General features: G+C 35.6%; 1 non-coding gene across 1 annotated transcript; it reads left to right on the forward strand.

Moving 5' to 3' along the window:
- Positions 1-369: 369 nt before the first annotated feature.
- TRNAS-GGA (transfer RNA serine (anticodon GGA)) lies at positions 370-456 on the forward strand. The gene has a single exon. It is a non-coding gene; the product is annotated as a tRNA-Ser (tRNA).
- The last annotated feature ends 5,961 nt before the right edge of the window (positions 457-6,417 follow it).

Consider the following 6,417-nt stretch of genomic DNA (forward strand, 5'->3'; position numbering starts at 1 on the left):
GGAATTTTGGAATTCCTATGGAACCATAATAGTCTAAATGTAACCATAGTATAAAATAGGGTCAGTTGACTTGTTCCAATTCATTGGTTTAATCCAGTATAAATCTAAGAATAAGACGGGATCGTCTTCTTGACAAACATGAATAGATAGATTCTATCTATTTTTTTTTAATCTTTTTAATAAGATAAGAAAAAGATAAGGAAAAAAAATGTTTTTTTATCCCTCGATCCTCGAGGGAAGATCTTTCTTTAATGAAAAGTTTTCTATTTTCTATTTAGAATGATTGGTCATACCTGTATTGCAATAATACAATAATATGAATGACTCGCTATTCACTCGGTTTCTGGGTCATAATCATAAGATTATGTAGGAGAGATGGCCGAGTGGTTCAAGGCGTAGCATTGGAACTGCTATGTAGGCTTTTGTTTACCGAGGGTTCGAATCCCTCTCTCTCCGTACCTTCACCTAATTCACCAACGGTACCGACTACAATGTATCAAATCAAATAACAATTGATACGAGTATTCCAATCGTACTTTATTTGATATAGATTCTCTATTCCTAATTGCTGTGGTATGGAAAATACCGGAACGGAAAGAATGGACAAGGAATAAAAATCTCACCGCTGATCCATTTGTAATACGTGAATGGGAGAAAAATCCGGATCAAACCTCTTAGATCTATTTACTTCGGCGAAAGAAAAAAAGGGCTTGTCCAAAGCTTTGTTATTTTAGTTAGGTTCAAGTCTGACGGGAATAATATTCTACGACTAGCAACTCATTGATTTCAAACCGATCCACTTAATATCTATATTTGATTTACTAATCCTTTATATTGGGATGAATAAAGACTCAAATGTTTTGCCAACTCCTCGTGGGGGGATGAATCCATATAATTTTGAATCAGAGCTCTGGATCTTTGTTCATCCCTCATAGTAATAATATCTTGGGGTTTGCAGCGATAACTTGGGATATCTACTATACGGCCATTAACTAAAATATGTCTATGATTAACTAATTGCCTGGCTCCCGGAATGGTCGAAGCCATACCCAATCGAAAAAGGATGTTATCCAAACGCATCTCAAGTAGTTGTAGTAAAACCTGACCTGTTGACCCTTTGGCTTTCCCAGCAATACGAACATATCTAAGTAATTGTTGCTCTGTCAGACCATAATGAAAACGCAATTTTTGTTTTCTTCTAGACGAATACGATATTGAGATCTTTTCCCGGAACGCGATTGGTTTCTAAGATCACTTCCGGATCTAGGTCTTTTCCTAGTGAGTCCCGGTAAAGCCCCTAGACGGCGTATTTTTTTGAAACGAGGCCCTCGGTAACGAGACATAAAGACTCCTTAATTTTATTGAAATTTCATTTTACAGAATAAACCTAAATTAATACTGAACTAAACGATAAACGAAGCCTAAATCCACTGAAGTACTACAAAGAGGAATAAGATGAATTGTATCAATATCCGTATTATTTTGTATATTGTATATATGGGAAGTTAAGGATCCTTTTCTTGATTTGTTCTGTATAGATCAAACGGCTCCAATCCGTTTTTTATTCTTTATTCATAGTTGGAAGTTCCCGCGACATAACATAATAGATCGGTAACCGACATTTGGAGAAAAAAAAGGGGGGGGTCTTCTCAATATTCCTTGGTCTCAAGGAAAGATGATCAATCCTGATAAAAAAAAAAAAATAGAACAAATAGAGAAAGCCGACTATCGGAATCGAACCGATGACCATCGCATTACAAATGCGGTGCTCTAACCTCTGAGCTAAGCGGGCTCATATAACAGAAATAGTGCGTGAATAGGAATTCGGGAAACTATTGGGATCTTAGTTAGCTATTAGCTATTAATAATTATTAATATTAATTATTATAAATTATTATAACATATTAATTAATATTAATAATTATTAATATAATATGAATTTTGATTTTATTTTTGATTATTTTCTATTTGATTATTTATTTTTGATTATTTCATTTATTAGTAGTCACTAGCACTAGAATTTTTTTTTTTCATTCAAATCAAATTTAAAAAACGCAAAATAATACTATATACATATGAAATAATTCTATATTCTATTATAGAATAGAATATAACTATTAGTTATAGCAGTTATAGCAGATTATATGAATTCTATTTCTATTAGAGTGTAGTTCCTAAGGAAAGGATAAGATAAGGATGCAATCCAGATCCTACTGAGATATTCCTTTTGTTTCATTCGGAAAGGGAGGAGATAGGACGAAAAAAAAAAAAAGAAGAATGAATATCGACCGTTCCAGTATTCCAAACTGCGCGGGAAAAATGAGAGGGGGGGGGAACATCTATATGTGGGATATATCCATCCATATTGAATTGCAGATACATCAATGATAGAATCATTTCTGATTGGACCAAATAATGGAATGGTCCTCCAATAGATATGAAAGAAGATGGGCAAGAAATAAAATAGGAGCAGACACTTTTTCGATATAGGAATCAGTATCTAATGAATTCAATGGTTCCAACATAAATGAAAGAAGGGGATGGGATCACAATGAGATCGAGATCTCATAAGGGGGATATGGCGAAATTGGTAGACGCTACGGGCTTGATTGGGTTGAGCCTTGGTATGGAAACCTACTAAGTGGTAACTTCCAAATTCAGAGAAACCCTGGAATTAAAAATGGGCAATCCTGAGCCAAATCCAGTTTTCTGAAAACAAGGGTTCAGAAAGCGAGAATCAAAAGAAGGATAGGTGCAGAGACTCAATGGAAGCTGTTCTAACGAACGGGGTTGACTACATTGGTAGAGGAATCCTTCTATCAAAACTCCAGAAAGGATGACCTTATTTAAGTACATAGACGTACTTAAATATCAAATGATTAATCACGACCCGAATCCGGATTTTTTGATTATTTATATGAAAAATTGCAGAATTCTTGCTAAATTAAATCGATTCCAAAAGGAAGAATCGAAGATTCAGTGATCAAATCATTTACTCCAGAGTCTGAAAGATCTTTTGAAGAACTGATTAATCGGACGAGAATAAAGATAGAGTCCCATTCTACATGTCAATACCGACAACAATGAAATTTATAGTAAGAGGAAAATCCGTCGACTTTTGAAATCATGAGGGTTCAAGTCCCTCTATCCCCAATAAAAAAAAAAAGGCCTATTTTATTCCATTCCCTAACCATTTATCCTCTTTTTTCGTCAGTGGTTCAAAATGAGCTTAGCTATGTTTCTCACTCACTCTACTCTTTCACAAATGGATCCGACCAGAAATCTTTCTCTCTTATCACAAGTCTTGTGATAGATATGATCTACGTACAAATGAACATATATGGCAAGGAATCTCCATTATTGAATCATTCACAGTCCATATCATTACTCTTACACTTACAAAGTCTTCTTTTTGAAGATCCAAGAAATTCCAAGGCTGAGGTAAGATTTTCTAATGTTTTTTGAGTCCCTTTAATTGACATAGACCCAAGCCCTCTAGTAGGATGATGCGTCGGGGATGGTCGGGATAGCTCAGCTGGTAGAGCAGAGGACTGAAAATCCTCGTGTCGCCAGTTCAAATCTGGTTCCTGGCACGTGGTTAATATATCGAATAGATACTCATACAAATGAATCGATATGGATCGGGATCCATATTCTATTCGTTAATAGTCTAGATCATGATACATACTTATCCATCTAGGGATATATCTAGATCCCCCATTTTTTTTTTTGATGGGTAAAGAAAAGAATTAGATTCTGTTCCCTCTTCTTTTTTGTTTGTTCATACTGTACCTGCTCTCGCTCAAAAAGAATGTTAATACTTCATACATATTTGAATTGAAGTTAGTTGGCTGAAAACCCAAAAGTCTAGTCTAGAGAGGAATCGAAGGGTAGGAATAGACAGGATTCATTTCAGATACAGTACAAAGAAAATCTGATCCCCTTTTCATTTCTGAATTTTGAGTTCATAATTTCATATTTTCTTTCATATTCTATTTCTTCACTTTCTCTTTCTTCACTCCCTCCTACGTGACTTTTCGGGGCCCATCTAAGTGATGTGCGCGGTACAAAGTTCATGGTGCAGAACTCTTTTGATTCATCCTATTGGCTTTGCTCATCCGAAATGGATATCTTCCAAATTGGGGAATATCAATGAAGCCCCTTTAGTAGCCCATTCATAATACTGAGATGAGAGTCCAGTTATTCTGTTTCATCTAGAACAGAACATAAAAAGATTCCTTGAATATCTGGAGTCGTAGAAGTGAATATTAGTTTCTTATCATTCAATGAGCATCTTGTATTTCATAGAAATTGGGGGCAATATAATCCTTACGTAGGGGCCAGCCTATCCAACTTTCAGGCATCAAGATACGTTTCAGGCGTGGATGATTTTCATAAGAGATTCCCAACATATCATAAGATTCCCGTTCTTGAAAATCAGCACTTTTCCAAATCCAGAAAACAGACGGGATTCTAGGATTCCTCCTTGGGGCAAATACTTTTATGCATACCTCTTCGGGTTGATCCACACCATACTGTATTCTCGTAAGATGATACACACTAGCTAACAACCCGCCCGGTGCTACATCATAAGCACACTGGGAACGTAGATAATTGTAACCATATACATATGAAATGACAGCAATGGAGTACCAATCCTCGGGCTTTATTTGTAAAGTCTCTATTCCTTGGTAATCGAAGCCCAAAGATCTATGCACTAGCTCATGCTTGACTAGCCAAGCAGATAAACGACCTTGCATCTTCTTGATCTCTCCCACATTTGTATTTGTATGAGTATTTCACATTTACGATGAAATTTATGAAGATTTACCCGCTGTTTGTTATTCTGCACAAAAGCATCCTGCCTAATTCACTAATTCGTGGGAAGATACTGAACTTTTGTATTTGAAAGATGTTTCAGTTTCAGGAGGTATTTCTGAAGTAGATGGAGATTTATAGAGTAATCCTTGATCGTAATTTCCAGTATGAGTACTGCGTCCAACATGAAACTTGTGATTGGTAGTAAAATATCGATTTTCCTGTTGAGACCCAATTTGATCTTCATAGATTTCTCGAGATACTTTCTTACGAAGTTTCGTTATAGCATCTATAACTGCCTCTGGTTTGGGTGGGCAGCCCGGCAAATAGACATCCACAGGAATTAGCTTATCGACTCCCCGAACGGTACTATAAGAATCCGTACTGAACATCCCTCCTGTAATAGTACAAGCTCCCATCGCAATGACATATTTTGGTTCAGGCATTTGCTCATATAATCTCACTAAGGAAGGCGCCATTTTCATTGTTACTGTGCCGGCTGTTAAAATGAGGTCTGCTTGCCTAGGACTCGATCTTGGTACCAATCCATAACGATCAAAGTCGAATCGCGAGCCTATTAATGAAGCAAATTCAATGAAGCAACAACTGGTACCATAGAGAAGCGGCCATAAACTGGAGAGTCTTGACCAATTCGAAAGATCATTCGATGTAGTTGAAATAACTGAATTTTGGGTTGTTTGGTCAAGTAACGGAAACTCAATAGAATTAATAACTGTCTCAATGTAATCTTTTCTTTGTTTTTGATTTTGATTGTCTGAATATTCAGGAGCTAAGACCATTCCAATGCTCCTTTTCGCCATGCATAAACTGAACCAACAATTGGGATAAGCACGAAAATGAAAGCTTCTATAAATACAGATACACCCAATACATCGAAACTCATTGCCCATGGATAAAGAAAGACCGTTTCAACATCAAAAACAACAAAAACTAGAGCAAACATGTAATAGCGAATTCGGAATTGTAACCAAGCATCCCCCATTGGTTCTATACCCGATTCATAACTAGAGAGTTTCTCTGGTCCTTCACTAATCGGGGCTAAAACTCCCGAAATTAGAAATGCTAAAATAGGAATAAGACTTGATATTATTAGAAATGCCCAGAAAATATCATATTCGTAAAGCAGAAACATAGATGCACTCTCATGAATGTGGAATATACCGAATTAGTCGATTCAAATTGGAATTGTCAATTCATCCATAACTGCTTAGTCGAAACAACAATTTTGATCGAACCACATAGTTGAGTTTGTTTGCTGCGGGTCATGCCTCGTTTCAAGATTCATCCAATAGAATCCCACTTACCCTTTCTTCAATTCTATTTAGATATGGTGTAGACATATTATGTTCTTGTACAAATAAGACTCTCTCACTTTACCTTGGGTTTTCTATAAAAAAAAAAATAAATGAAAGAATATTTTCATTTTCATCAAAAATGAATAAAAAAAAGATTAATTCAATATTAATTATATTATCTATAATTATGTGAAAATAAAATGGAAATATTCCATTTTCAATGAAAATATTCAATGAATATAATATAATAATATAATAAAATCAAAGAAGAGGTCTGGCTCAT

Source organism: Tasmannia lanceolata, unplaced genomic scaffold (assembly GCF_043159265.1).
Source record: "Tasmannia lanceolata isolate RefF3 unplaced genomic scaffold, GAP_Taslan_0.1 ptg000660l, whole genome shotgun sequence".
NCBI lineage: Eukaryota > Viridiplantae > Streptophyta > Magnoliopsida > Canellales > Winteraceae > Tasmannia > Tasmannia lanceolata.